This window comes from Lemur catta, chromosome 7 (genome assembly GCF_020740605.2).
Source record: "Lemur catta isolate mLemCat1 chromosome 7, mLemCat1.pri, whole genome shotgun sequence".
Classification (NCBI taxonomy): domain Eukaryota; kingdom Metazoa; phylum Chordata; class Mammalia; order Primates; family Lemuridae; genus Lemur; species Lemur catta.
In genome coordinates, this window is record NC_059134.1 from 16,376,985 (window position 1) to 16,391,662 (window position 14,678).

General features: G+C 49.7%; 1 protein-coding gene across 5 annotated transcripts in view; it reads left to right on the plus strand.

The window, feature by feature from the left end:
- The window catches only part of PKNOX2 (PBX/knotted 1 homeobox 2), a 255,932-nt gene that overhangs the window by 61,599 nt on the left and 179,655 nt on the right, over nucleotides 1-14,678 (plus strand). For 3 of the 5 annotated variants that reach the window (XM_045555737.1, XM_045555738.1, XM_045555739.1), the window contains exon 2: nucleotides 5,376-5,445. The gene's annotated coding sequence lies outside the window, so the exon portion shown is untranslated. Of the gene's footprint in view, nucleotides 1-5,372; nucleotides 5,446-14,678 lie in introns of those variants that run through there. The other 2 variants (XM_045555741.1, XM_045555742.1) reach the window with 1 other exon arrangement.

The following is a 14,678-nucleotide window of genomic DNA, read 5'->3' on the forward strand; positions in this document are numbered from 1 at the left end:
TGGGCAGAAATGGGGAGAGGCTGGAGGCCAGGAGAACTATTAGGGGCCCTCGCACTACTCTGGAGAGAGAATGACAGTCCCCATCGGGCTAGTGACAGTGGGATGGGCAGAAGTGCAGTGATACTCCTGATGGGGAATTAGCAGGTCCTAGTCTTGGTGTCTCTGCACCTCAGACGATGTCTCCACAGGGCCAGGGAGGCTGAGCAGGCCCACGTCGTCCCCGGTCTGCCGGTGCAGGGGCCGTGCCACTCTGTGAGCCCACACCACTCAGTGGATGCAAGTCTTCCCTTCCCAGGCGCAGAGGGCAAATCACATGCTTCTTCCCAGTATGGAAAGGCCATAAGTGCCTCTTGTTCCTTTTTCCATGTAGAAAAATCATTAGGGTTAGCCCCAATACCACCATTTCCCCGAGGGTTTCATAGTCACACCTCTACGGACAGGTACAGGCTGAGATAAGAGCTGGTCTGGGCAAGGCCTGGGGAGCATCACTGAGGGACCTTTTCCACGTCCCCTGCAACTGGGGGTACAGCACTGCTGTGGCCCAGGGGGCTGAGCACAGGGATGGAGTTAGCATCTGTGCCCATCAGGCTCAGAGGAAGGCTGTGCAGTACTCTCGGTGCTGGACGGGTAAGAGTCTCAGAGCTAAGTAGCTAGTGCCAGGTAATTATACCTTTATGCAATTACCCAGCTATTGTGTTCCTTACAGCCTGCTGGTCAGGGGCTCTACTGCCTGACTGACAACCTCATTGGACAACTGTATGCAACTGCAAAATGTCATCAGGTACTGAGAGGGCACAGGTGGAGCAGAGTGGGGACTGGAGGGCAGGGAGAGGCAGAGCCGCAGGATTTGCCGTCTGGAGGGATGGTCATCCTTCAGGTGTTTGCTCCCAGAATGGTCTATCTCAACCAGATTCTTCCACTCAAATTTTGTTTCTCTGTTGCAAGGTTTGCTCATATGCCTGTGGAGAGCTTTTTAGAGAAAAATTGTATCTAGGGAGACTCTTGGTGTACTGGAAGGGCTTGTCACAATTTGGTCCTCATCCCAAAAGTCTGGCTTGGGCAAGCACAGGAAAACTTGTCATGGGCAGTGGGATGAATGTGGAAGTCCTCAGTCTTCTCCATTCGTCTCTCTTTTTCCCATTCAGTGGCAGCCAGCCGTTACTATATGACACTGCATGACAACAACAATAGCCTCCACTTATTAAGTTATTAATATGTTTTAGGCATTGCACAAAATGCTGTACATGCATCACCTCATTTAAAGGTGCTACTGTTATTCCCCTTTTAAAGATGAGGAAATTGAAGTCCATAGAGGTTAAGGTTAGGTAAATGATGGGCACTTGCTGGAACCCAAAACTGCCTCCAGCTTCTTTCCTCTTAACCACAGCCACATGCTGAGCTGCCTTAGCAAGAGACTTAGCGGCCTCCCTGGGGGTTTTGTCTAGACAACCTGAGAAATGTGTAGATATCAGATGGAATTTTATTTTAAAGATCGTCTAGTAGTCTAATTCTATCATTTTGAAGATGAGGAAACTGAGGCATAGAGTGACTAAATGTCCTTGTCCAAGATCAAACAGTAAGTTATTGACAGAGTCAGGAGGTGAACCCATGTCTGGCTCACCCCCCTGGTCTAGTGCTCTCTGTGTTAGACCCATGGCTTTGTTAACCCCCAAGCTTCTCTCCCTCCATCTTTCTGACTTACCTGTGTGTGCTTCACGGATGCCCACACAGCTGTCCTTGAGGATGCAGGGTCAGGTTCGACTGTGCTACTTCCTGTGGGACGCTTGTTCCTCTCCCTCTCCCTGCCTCTTTTCCAAACAAACACAACCATTCAACTCCCTCCTCATTCACCATTTTGCAAATTCCTTCATATCTGTAAATATGAATGGTCAATCTCATTTATGATTCCATTTCATTTTCATGGTGAATAAGACAATCCTGAGTTCAAATTCTGCTTGCCTTATGGCATGGCTGGAAGCCTTCAACATGATCCTTTGCCCCAGACCACTGGAGCTGGAAGGCCCTAAAATATCATGCACATGGATGGCTCCCCAACATGCACCCATGGGCCACTGCCAGTGCCACTGGGGCATGGTGATGAGTGAAAAATAAGGACAATGTGGAGAGGTTGCGTATGCACACAGGTGTGTGTGTGTGTGTGTGTGTGTGTGTGTGTGTGTGATGGGGGGGAATGGTTTTCATGAGGCTGGCTGTATTTATCAATTAATATGGCCCTTTATTGTAAGATATTTTTACCCTTCTTACTTTGGAGGGTAGAATTGTTTCATGAAATGATGCTAAGAGAAGACACCATTAATGTTTTATCAAAATATAAGTTTGTCAACCCTATCCATCTTCTAATGTTTTTCAATATTTTACTGATGGCTGAAACCCAAATCTGGGAAACCATGCTTCAGAGAAGCTTCTCACCCAGTGCAGAATTCTCCTTCCAGTGTTGCAAGTGCACTCCCTTCCAAGGAAGCCTAACTCATTTTGGATGGTTGTCATTGCCAGAGAATTCTTTCTTACATTGCACCACAGATTGGCTTCCTCTAATGTCGACGGTTAGTCGTAATCCTACTCTCTAGAGCAAAACAGTCCCTCTTTCGCATAGTTTCTTCAAATATTTGGAGGGCTGTCATGTGAGAGAGGGATCATATTGCTTTAATCACTAGAACCAGGACCAACGGATAATTTTAAAGAGGGACAAATGTACCCCACAGCCTCCTAACAACACTGAAAGCAGCAAGAGCAGCAGTGATAGCTAACGTCCCGTGAGTGCTTATTTTGTGTGAGGTATTGCTCTAAGCACCTTACGGTATATGAAGTCATTCAGTCCTCACCAACACTCTCAGAGGTAGGACTTATAATAGCTCTATTTTACAGATGAAAAACTGAGGCATGGAGGAGTTCAGTAGCTTGCCCGTGGTCAAGCCGGGATCAAAACCTATACAGTGTGATTCCAGAGCCTGGAACAACTAGACTTTTAACCCACAGTTTAACCACTGGGTGTCTTCTCTTACCTCTCTTTTCTACTCATTGGTGTCAAAATTCTTAATATATAATGCCAGAAGTGCATATAGAACTAATATGGACTGATAAGTCCAGAGTGGAGATCATTCACCCCTCCACTAGGCACGGTATGGCTATTAATGCAACCTAACCTCACATTGAGTGAATCTGGCAGCAACACTGTACCCTGGGCTCATCTTGAGCTTACATTTAACTCATATAATCCATGTCTTTTTTTTCAAACCAGGTCAGCCCACTCTGATTTTTGCAATAGATTTTTGAGTTCAAGAGCAGGATTTGGTGTTTATATTCTTGTCAAGTCTTTTTCTGCAAAAGATTCTGTTAAAAAAAGTAGATATGCATGTGGACATAGCATATAATAATTTGATGGTGTAGAGTAATGGGATTGTGGGCAATTTTTCTTTATTTTCAAAATTATTTCATCTGTGGTCATCATGATGTTATTGTGCAAGAAATAAAAACTGGTAGAGGAAAAATGGACTTTTTAGTTTTGGCCCATCCTTTCAGCTCGTTAAAAGCTTTGTAACAATGTTGACTCTGTCTCTCCAGCACACTACCTACTTTTTACATCATGTGCACATGGAAAGTCTGCCACATCCTCTTCCAAGTCACTGGTGTCTCAGACGGACAGTCCCAGAGGACAGGGATAGAGCTCTCTAATTTAATCTAGAGGCTTCGTGTACTGAGTTCATGTAGTGCTCAGTAGTAGTATAAGTAGTTTAGAATAATACAAATTGGAACCCGTTGCCAGCCAAGGCCTGGTTCTGAAGTGCTATTGTAGATTCTGGTTGGAATGAACAGGGTCCACCATTCAACATTTCAGCAGACATTTACGCATGCTGTGCCCTCTGCTAGGTTCTGGGGATGTAAAGATACAGAAGACACGTCCTTGTCCTCAGTGACTTGTAGTCTAGTGGTCTGGTCCTGTCTCTGAGGTACCTCCATGAGCTGTGAATCTTGATCTTGCTGCTGTTAGTACGTAGCCCCAGAGGAAGTGCCTTTGGCTGGAGGACATTGTTATGAACAAGAGGGACGATTTATTTTCATGAGCACATCTCACCATACCACATGCCTGAATCTTCTAACTGCAATTCCACCTTCTTCCAAGAAGCCTTTCTTATCTTAGTTAAAGGGAAAATACTAAATGGGGTGGAGAATGGGGGGCTCTACATCACGTCATTTCCTTGTTGAAAAACCTTCAAAAGCTCTACGGGCTCAGAGGTCAGCCTGACTACTCTTGCCTGACACTTGAAGCCCTGGATGCTCTGGCCCTGCCCTGCTTTCCTGGCGTTATTCCCTGCTCTGGCCTCTTTCAGGCACAACGACCTCTGCATTGTCCCAGGACCCTCCGTGATCTCCCACTCCTGGCTCTTGCTCACATAGCACCCCCTCCTTGGAATGCCCTCTCTCTTCCTTCCACCAGCCACGTTCTCTCTCTTCAGGAAAACTCCCTTGAGTGCTTCAGCCCTTGCAGACTTCATGTCTCTGTGGAAAGAGAATGAGCATCTCTTCCATACTTTAGCAGGACCTCATAGATAGTCTTGTCTTCTCGGACATTATTTCATATGAGTGATCTCACTTCCCCAGTGACGTGAAGGGGATGCTTTTGTAACAGGGCCCACGGATTTGATTCCTGCTGCTTCAGTGTGCGTAGAACACAGAGCAGACACCTGATAAATATGTGCTTGGTTTTTAAAAATTTGTTTTATCCTAGAAAGAGAACTAAAGGTCGTCAGGCTTTTGATCTTTTCAGTCTTGCCGTCATGATTCTTTATGCAACTTCTCCTTCCTGCGCAAATGGACTCTTCGCCTCTACTTGAAAGTTCTTTCCTGCAGCAAGACTTGCATATATATTCATTCCCCGCCATGAACATCAGGGTCAATTTTGTTGTTTGCTGGCTTTTTGTAGCCTTCCCTGTGTAGACTGCAAGCTTTCTTTCACAAGGGCCTCTCAGCTCCGTCCCCCTGCATGGGGTCTTCCATCAGGCAGGGGGTGCTAGGAAATGCTTCCTGCCTTGGTCAGCTCAGGACACTCTACAGCCGTGAGCCTTTTTTTCTCTGTGGTTCCTATAGAGAAGGGGCTGAAACTCCTAAGACATTGCGGCACCAAGTAGGTAGAGAAGGGCATGAGCCACTCTCTGTCCTGGTCAGCGCCCTAGACAATAACCCCTTTGCACCAGGAGTCCCTTGCAAGGAGACTTTCCCTCTCAGTGCTGTGGGGCTGCCAGCCCCAGCTTTGTTCCCGAGCCAGACCTGCCCCTGGGTGTACCCCATCCCTACCCTGGCTGTCACTCTCTGCAGAATCTTACACAGTCTATAAAGATGTTTTCTTTTATTGACAGGTGAAATCTGGAGCAGGACTCTGAAGCTTTCTGTCCTCCATGCCGCTCACTAGAAAAGGGGCTGTGAACTGTAAGTAACTTTGATTGGCATTTTCCATGCTGACTCAATAAGGTTATGGGTTAAAGACCAGCCCTGAACCTGGTCTTTAACAGCCATGCATTGTGCACAAGAAACACTCAACAGTGAGCTAGTCAGAATGTAAAATACAGTGGGGCTCTAATTAGATTATGTCTGAATGTGACAAAGAAGCCCTGTAATATGACATCCTATTTAATTAGACCATATTGATTGTGCATTAAGGTGACTTGATGTGTTACATGTGTCGTGAGTTCTGGAGAAGGAAGCTCGTGAGTTTACAAGGCTAGCCCAGACCCTGGCCACCATCGCTGTGGGCTGAGCTTGGGAGACAGTGAGAGGAGGAAGTAGTGACATCAGTCCCCAAATTGGCCAAGTTTATAGCCTGCACTTGCTTTGACATCTGGTTATTTCTGGGGAGGTGTGAGGGAGGAAAAAGGAAATGCAGCTGACCACGTCCCTTCCATCAGCCCAGGAATAGCTCCACTCAGACTTAGGCTTATTTGTTCATGTTGTTTCTTCCCACTTGGCAAAAGTCGACCTACTTGTAGGACCCGGCCTAAGTCCACCCTCCTCCAGCCAGAGTGACTTCTCCCTCCTCTGGCCCCCGGGTTACTGTGCTCTCTGCAGCAGGGCCCTGAGCTCCTGCAGGGTAATGTCTGGGATTCCCACTTCTCTCTTTTGCCTGCTGCGCCCTCAGCAGAGTTGCTGTTTCGTGATGTCAGCCGGGTGGCTGAGTGGCCCTGGGCCAGCATAGCTTCTCCACCCTGCTTCTGGGGCTACTCGAGGCTGGGCCGCTGCTGCGGCGACTTTGATAGTACATTGGCTTCCAACCAGTCCGTGGAATTATAAATGATTAACCGTTATCAGCACACATCTTCACCTCTGTGTAAAAATAGATTGACTGTAATGAGTATTTGAATAAATCATAAGAATGGCCGCCCTGCGATGGGCTAACATCCTGCCGATGGCTGCCCGGTGAGTGAGCAGGGCGCCGGCCCTCCCGCCTAATGGCCTGAGATTCAGTGCCGGTGGCCTCTGTGATTGACGGGCCTGGGCTCCCAGGGCACCTCCTCTGCAGCCAGGCTCTGGAGCAGTCGGAGCCCCCTGGCTGGAGATGGGGGGATGGGGAAGGGCGCCTCCCTCCGTCCTGTTCCAGGAAAGCCTGCCTGGGAGGTGGGGCGGAGGGTGGGAGGAGGGGAGCCAGACTAGAAGATAATGACCTTTGTGAGAATCGATGTCTCCTCGCATCGGAGGTTAGAGGGACCTCATAAGTCAAGTCAAGTATGAGGAGCAAGCTGAGCGTGAACCTTAATGGGAGCTGAGAGCATGGGGGAAATAGGTCTGCACGTTCCCCGGTCCCTGAGGGTGGCTGAGCATCTTGGCACAGGGCCACCCTCACCCAGGGAAACAGGGACTGTGAGGAACCAGGAAAAGCAGCTTTCTTCAGGTCCCAGGCCTGAAGTGGGAAGATGCAATGATCCCTCAGGTGTGGTTTACCAGGGCTCCTGCCATCTGCATGGGGAGGAGCATGAGGAGCGGGGGATGCAGGCTCAGGGTGATGGGGACCAGGTGAGGATGGAAAAGTCTAAAAGTCTAAAGTTTCAGAGAGAAGGCCAGCGAGGACTGGATTTGGGAGGGAAACAGAAAACATTCCAGTTCAATTCCACTGGTGTCCCAGTTGCTAGGCTGTGTAACAAATCACCTCCAAACAGAATGGCTTAAGAACTTGTATTCTGCTCACATAGTCTGCAGGTCAGGAATTCAGAGAGGGCCCGGTGGGAGCAGCTTGTCTTTGTGCCGCTGGTGTGGATACTGGAATCATCCAAAGGCTCATTCACTCGTAATTCTGGGCTGAGACATTGGCTGAGGTTGTCTCAGCCGGACCCACTGTGACCTCTCCGTGTGGCCTGAGCTTCCTCACAATATGGTGGCTTGATTCCAAGGGTGAGCATCCTGAGAGACAGTAAAAGCCAGGTGGAAGCTGTATTGCCTTTTATGCCGGCCCTCCAAAGTCGGGCAGCACCGCTGCCACCGCATTCTTGCAACTGGGGCAGCTGCAAAAGTCCATCTAGGTTTCAGAGAAGGGAACACAGACACCTCCCCCCGCCTCCACCAAAGGAGTATCAATAGCACATTGGAAGAATAGCCATTCAGTGTGAAATAGCATGAGGAATAGGACAGACCTTGTTGCAGCCATCTTGGGAGAATACAACCTACCATAACCAGTATTTCAGTTAATGGTGTGGCACAGCACAGCCTCATCTATTTCCCAGAGAGAATGAAATGGACGCTTCCTGGGGGATGACATGCTCCCCTAGAAGGACAGGCTAAAGAAATCCTACCTTAGATAAATCAAACTGTCCCTTAACTCACAGATGTTTAGTTGAAAGGGCCCCTCGGAGGCCAAGGGAGGTTTCCTTCCTGGGTGGGGCATGCTGGTGTCAGGGAGTCGTGCAGCTAGTAGAAACCTCTCCCTCATGGTCCATCTCGGCAAAAGTGAGTCCAGTTGCCTCCACTGAGTTGGGTTGTCAGGTCTGCAGTGTCAGGTCTGGAGGGGTCTTAGACCAAGGACTCCACAAGCCTCGAGCCCTTCATTCATATCCAGGGCTCCACGTACTCCATTGCCAAGGCCTACCAAGCTGGGGTAGGTTTCAGACAAAGATCAGGAGGCTACAAGGGGCTGTTCTGGGGCCTGGGGAATTCTGAACGCCACATCGTCTGTTTTCTTTCCTTCCTTCCCCTCTGCCCCATGCTATGACCTGGGGAGGCTGTGTCCTGCAGGAACCAGGCTCCCTTTCCTTTGCCACTTTCCTGACCCAGATGCAGCTGAATTCTGGAAGGGAATCTGAGTGCCCTGGATGGCTTGTTGTGACTAAAGGGGATGGAAACAAAACCCAAGCAACCAAAGAGTAGAAAAAGAACCAGCCCATCTTCCCAAATGACTGAGATCTGAGAATGGCTAATGCCAAAAGGAAAGGGGCAGGGAAGAGAGGGGTGAGTGGGCTTGGTCTTATTGAAAAGGTGCTGGGGTTTGTACAAAGACTTTTGTGTTCTTCCACATCAGCTTAATATTAGTATTAGTAACCAACACTTATTGGGCACTTGCTACATGGTAGGCACTATGCTAAGCCATTGGGGTGCATTTTCTCATTGACCCCTCACTCTGCTTTATGGGATGCTGGTATTATCTCTGTATTACAGAAAAGGAGAGGTGGCTCAGAACCGGAGCAATACCCTAGAAAATAACAGAGTAAGTTTGTAACAGAGTCCAAATTCAACTTAGGACTCTCTCCAGAGATGTAAACCACTTCCTTGCGTGCCTCGAAGAGCCTCAGTTTACCCTCCTATAAAATGGTAATGTCTGAGGACGTCATCCCCAATGTCACCTTCAGTTTTCAGGTTCTAAATGTGCAGACACGATTCTAGAAACTTGCTTACGTATATCTAAGTGGGCCCACTTTGTGGAGTTGAGGCTGTGTGAAAGCGTGGAATGATTTCCTGTTCTTTCCCGTTTGGTGAATCTGAGGTCAGGAAACTAATATTTAATTTGGGCAAATGAAGGAAATAGATAAAAACATAAAAATCATTTAGATTTTCAAGGCACCAGCTTGGAGGGGACACGTTGGATTGGAAGCCCAAAGCTCAGGTTTGAATCCCAGCCTTGTGACTTAGCACCTTTGTGATCCTGGGCACACCTCTTTGGTCTTTGGATTCCTTGTCTCTGGAATAAAGATGGGATTGTATGTACTCCCCAGGATGCTTGGGGGACTCAGTGAAATCCAGCATGTGCATGCACCTAAAGCCATTCCTGGCACGGGATAGGCACTCAATCATGGTTCAGCCATTCCTTCATCACTGGAGTTGGAAAGAAAGGTTATTCCTTTGCATTGCTTCTGACAGAGATGGTCAAGAATCTTGCCTTTAACTGTACTCCCATAAAAGTTCACTCATAAACTATTGATATTTTAATAATACACATTAGTATCTTGCCCTTTGACAAATGAATATTGAATGAGCAATAAAGAGGCAAAAGAGCAACCAGGTATGTGCTGCAGAGAAGCTGGGATCTTAGGTGGCTGTCCAAGGGAATGTCCTCTTTGCAGAGACCTTAAGGCTCAGCCCTTTCCCCAGTGACCCCTAGGGAACAGCTCTTAAAAGGAGCTCAGGATCCAGCCAGCTCAGCCCAGTCTGAGCAGGATTTGTCCTTGTTTTTTCTTTCGCTTGGCTGGAGGGGACTTGGGAGAAGAGAGAATAGGTCATTCCAGTGCTGCTAAAAGGGTGGATGTTTGACCCCATGTGGAACACCATGGGGCTCCCCATTACCTTTGCCAAAGGTACGGTTTTCTTCCTCACATACTGTCTCCTCTCTGTAAATTAAAACTCTGCAGATGGTCAGACAGCGTGCCCACAAGAAATCAGGCAACGAGCCTAGAATACACAGACTAGTTTTACCTCCCTCTTTCTGTGCCGGACCAGGTCTTGATGGGAGTCTATGCTTGGGGTGTGTGCTAAGGTTTACCAGACAGAATTTCCTGCCTCTTCCAGCTTCTGCTCCCAGCCCCGCTGCCACAGCCTCCAGTTTCTCATGGCCTCCATCTGCACTGGGAGTCCTTGAGTGTACAGAGAGCAGTGACAGGGGCTCTTCGTTGGTCCAGCTTAATTGGTGTGATTTAATGGCGTTTCTGGCGGATTCAGATTTATACAGCTTTCTGAGCTGCAAATCTGCTTTCTAAATGTAGAATTTTTGTGGAGTGGTAAAAAATAATGGCTGTTCTGTGATTCCTGCCTCCTGAGCTAGGAGATTGCAATTTACATTATGCAAATAGGCATTATGCAATCAAGGCACTTTAGCAGGAGTCTGGTGGCGAAGAGGCCGCTGATGAGAAGCCAGGTCTGCAGCCCCAACTGGAGGCGCTCCCGGAAGAGGGAGATGAAGTGGGGAGGGGTGGGCTGGACGGGGGAGGAGGCGAAGAGTCTGTGTCCCTGGTCCAAGGAGGCAGAGTGGAGCCTGCCCAGAGATGAGCGCATCACATCGGGGAGCTGCCAAAGCGACTCTCTCAATTAATGGCTTTGTTTAATCATACCCCCTGTCCAGAAGAGTATTGTCTTACGGATAATTTCGTTTGCCTAACGAGATTTTGCTAATTAAATCTCCTTTCAGTTGGTGTGACTGTGCCTGCAGGAGAGGGGGCTATTTGGAGTCTTCTCCATAAACCTTTCTGGAGAGCAGCTAGGGAGGAGGGAGGGGAGGGAGGAGAGAGAAGAGACAGAAAAGGAGGGAGACCCTTTCCTGCTGTGAGCGGGGGTTTGGAAGCTGCAAGGTGGCGGCCACCCACCCACCTTGCCCGTCTCCTGTTCATGGAAACGCAGACAGTCATAAATCCTTGTCCAGCCTGAAGGGATTTCCCTCTGTTTTCTTCCTCTATGGCTCCTGTCACCTCCACCATTACCCACTCTCAGGCTCTTCCCAAACCCTCAGAGAACCATAAGGCTTGTGAGGAGGTTCTGAAGGATTTCCAAGTGCTCCTCCCAGCAGCCCTGGCTGTGGGGGTCCGGTGGTGGTGTGGGATCCCCTCCCCTTGCCTTCACTGTTAGCCAGCCAGTCTGGCTCTTCAGAGAGGAAAAATTGCTCCAAAATTGGCCATTTCTCCAGGAATAATTGCATGAATCAAAGAGGAGAAAAACTCCTTAGATTCATTTATCATCAGGGCTAGCCAAGGAGAGCCTCCTATTAATCTATTCATATACCGAGGAGCCTAGTGCTGTGCCTGCGGTGGCCGGAGCCTAATTAATGCTGTGAGTTGCGAGTATGTGACCATGTCACTCCCACATGGGACCAACCCCAGTGGTTCTTTACTATGGCCAGGTTGAAGGTCAGCTTCCTTGGCCTGGCTGACCGGGGGCTTCACAGTTCAACCCTGGTCTACTTTTCTACCTTCGTCTCCCACCCCCTTGCTGCTCTAACCTCCCTGTACATATTGGTGCTCAGACATCCACCCCAAGTGTGTGGGCTGCTGAATATCCCCCCAAATATTCTGTATACTTTTATGCCTCGGTGCCTTTGCACATGGTGTTTCTGTGTCTGGGATATCCTCAGCCCGTACCCCTGCTTCTCCCCTAATACCCGGCTCACATATCTCCTCTGTGACCTCCTCCTTCAGGTCGTCCCCGCCCCCGCCCCAGTGCTGCTGCTCTCCCCTCCCTGTAGATCATCACAGGACCTCAAGCACGTATTAGTCTATCTGGCCAAGTTAAGGACTGAATCTCATTCTTCTCTTAATGCCAGTGCCTGGCCAGAATAGGCACCCCACGAGGTTGGTTGAGACAAAGTGTGAATGGATGAACCAAGGAGAGGGTGGGGTGATGGAGACGTGCCTTTTATGAAGCCCCCCGGCCCTGAGGCGTGATGGTGGGGGCCGGGAGGCTGATGTCCACCAAGGCCTGCAGAGGTGCCCGCCTGCCCACTCGTGACTTCCACGTGTGGGCCCTGCGCCCCGTCAGCGTCTGTTGCAGGCACCCTGTCAGGTGGGTATTATCTTTGCAGAGGGCACTGAGCCTCATCTGTCCTCATCAGAGGGCCAGGCCGTGTCTGCCGGTAACTGGGCCCACTGAGGGGCCCCAGGAGGATCTACCTGGAGGGAGCAGCAAGCTCCTATGCTTCCCAGCCTCCCCTCCCCACTCACCCATCCTGACGGGAGCCTAAGCCACCCCGGGAGTGTGTCCCACTCTTGCTCCCCACAATGCCAGGGCTCACGTGTGGGCTGGGATGCCTGTGTGTGCCCACCTGTCTGTGCCTGTGTGTGCTGGGGGCTGGAGCCATGCACAGGCCCTACAGTGCGACCTCCAGCTGCTGGTCCTGGACTGTTCTGGACTGTAGCCCATCTGGCATTGGGGATGTCAGGAGTGGAAGAGTCTACAGTCCATGCTGGGGAGGGGGCAGCCCAGGAGCAATGGCTCAGATCTGCATGTGGGGTGCACAGGTGTGTATGTGTGTGTGCGCGCGAGGCAGTTTTTGAAGAGAGGGGCTTTGTGTCTTTCTTGGTTTCTGAGTTTTTGTGCTCTATTTGCTGCCATTTAGTCCAGGTATGTCTGTCCATGGTCTGTCTCTTCCTCTAGGCTTGTAATCATCCTAATATCCCCACCATGCTATGCTGTGAGTCTGTAGTGTTTCTAGGTATGCAGTAGGTGCTCAACAAAGCTTGGTGAATGCACGAGGAAAGGATTGCACTTTAGTGTCAGACAGACTTCGGTTTTGTTATTTACTTACCTGGGACTTTGGCTTTAATTTTCTCTTCCAGAATGCAAAAATAATAAGTCTCCTTCTTCTATCTTTCTTGAAGGGTTGTTGGTGGGGGATTATGAGAGATATGTGAAAGTGTTTTGTAAACTATACAGCACTGCACAAGTGTAAGAGGTTATTACTATAATGGTTATTACACTTGAAGTGATCATTGTGTTTGAAAATTAGGGATTCTGTTTTCAGGAATATAAAATCATCCAGGCCTGATTTGAACTCTGAGACTTACAGAGCAATCATTATGGGAACTGATTCTAGATTTGACTAACTGTGGGATCTTTCAGGGGCTAGAGCCTCAGCCCAGAGACCCCTGCCTCTCCCCTTCCTGGTGGACCGTCCCTGGGGTGGGAGGATGAGTCTGGGGAAAGTAATCCACCTTCATTTAAGCCACCTGTCCCCCAAGGACAGGAAATGGAAATGGTCTCTCCTAAGCCTCTGTCATTGCCTAGACTTTCATGCCTTGTTATCTTTGCATATGCTGTTCCCTGTGCCAGGAATGCCTTTCCCCCTTCTCTCCACTGGCCTTTTGATCCTCTGATGCCGAGTTGCTGCACTGTCTCCAGGCTGCCAGGTTACCAAGGATACCTCCATGAGGGCATTTGTCACAGTGCGCCTGGGACTGTCAATGTCTGCCTCCCTCACCAGGGAGGCAGGTGCATCTCCAGGGCAGGTGCTGGGCTTCATTCATCGCTGTAGCCCCAGAGCCAAATGGATGAATGGATGGAAGGATGAAAGATGAAGGGAAGAGTTGGGGCTTGGTAGTGGCACAGGATTCGAGCTTCTGAAGCATCCTAAGCTACAGAGGAAGGAGAGGAAGAAGAAGCTTTAGAGGGATTAACACATTGTAAATCACCCCGAAATTTATGAGATATTTCCCACCCACCTTCATGCCCCAAAGGTCAATGAGGCTGATCTTCCCTGGGGTCACTGGGCCCTAGTCCTCTATAGGAGGGTGACTGGCCCTCAGCTGGGTGGTGAAGCCTCCAGGTTGGAGCTGCGTCCTAAGGATGGGCGGCGTCTACCTGCTGCTGACCTCTACAGGTGAGCAGTCCTCCACTTGCAGAGGCAGATGCTGCCTTCCCGCATCCCCAACCCTTCCAGATCTGTCTCTTGGGAGGATTGTCCCCAGCTGGTGGAGAGTCTGCTGGAAGCCCTCCCAGGAACATGGCTCCCTCGCCTTCTCCCCCGGTTGGAGTATCTTGCCTGCCGCCTGTTCTGGGTCTGTCCCCCAACGCCCTCCCACTCCCAGCCCCAGGCAGCCTCAGCAAAGTGCCAGGGGGCTGGGAGGCTTTTCATTACCGAATGCACTGAACCTATTTGTGAGTGTTTTGCAAAGTGTTTAATCCAAGGTGTTCCCTCAATTAAATTAGTGCAAACATCTGTGTCCCACATCCACCTCCATTTGCATTCTGTGCCATTTATTACAGCGGGAAATTGGAAGGCACCTTAGGAATACTTAGGACCGAATTAGGCTAGGTTGGGGTGGGCTCTGGGGGAGGGCAGGGTGCCTGTGAGGCTGGTCCACAAGGCGAATCCGTCTCCAGGCTGGGACCTGTGAGGAGCCACTTTCTGGTGCAGGAGACCACGTGGGGGGCAGTGTCCAGGCTCGGGACCACTGGTCTCGTGGGGGAAGTTGGGTGAGTTTAATTAATGCCCTGATCCCCACCTGGGGCCAAGTACCTGCAGAGGCAGGAGGAGTTCACTGTTGTTGTTTTATAACTTTGAACCCAATTAAAAAGAAAACAAAGTGTATCACATTCAAATGACCCACCTGGGTCTCTCCCCAGGGGAGCATTTCCCTGCTGGAAGGTGGGGTTTTCTCATCGTGAAACTGCTCAGCCTCAGTGACTGGCTGAGCATGGGTGGCAGCTTCTCTTCCCTTATACCATGTGATTCCTATGACTGTCAAGTACTTTAGGGATCCTAC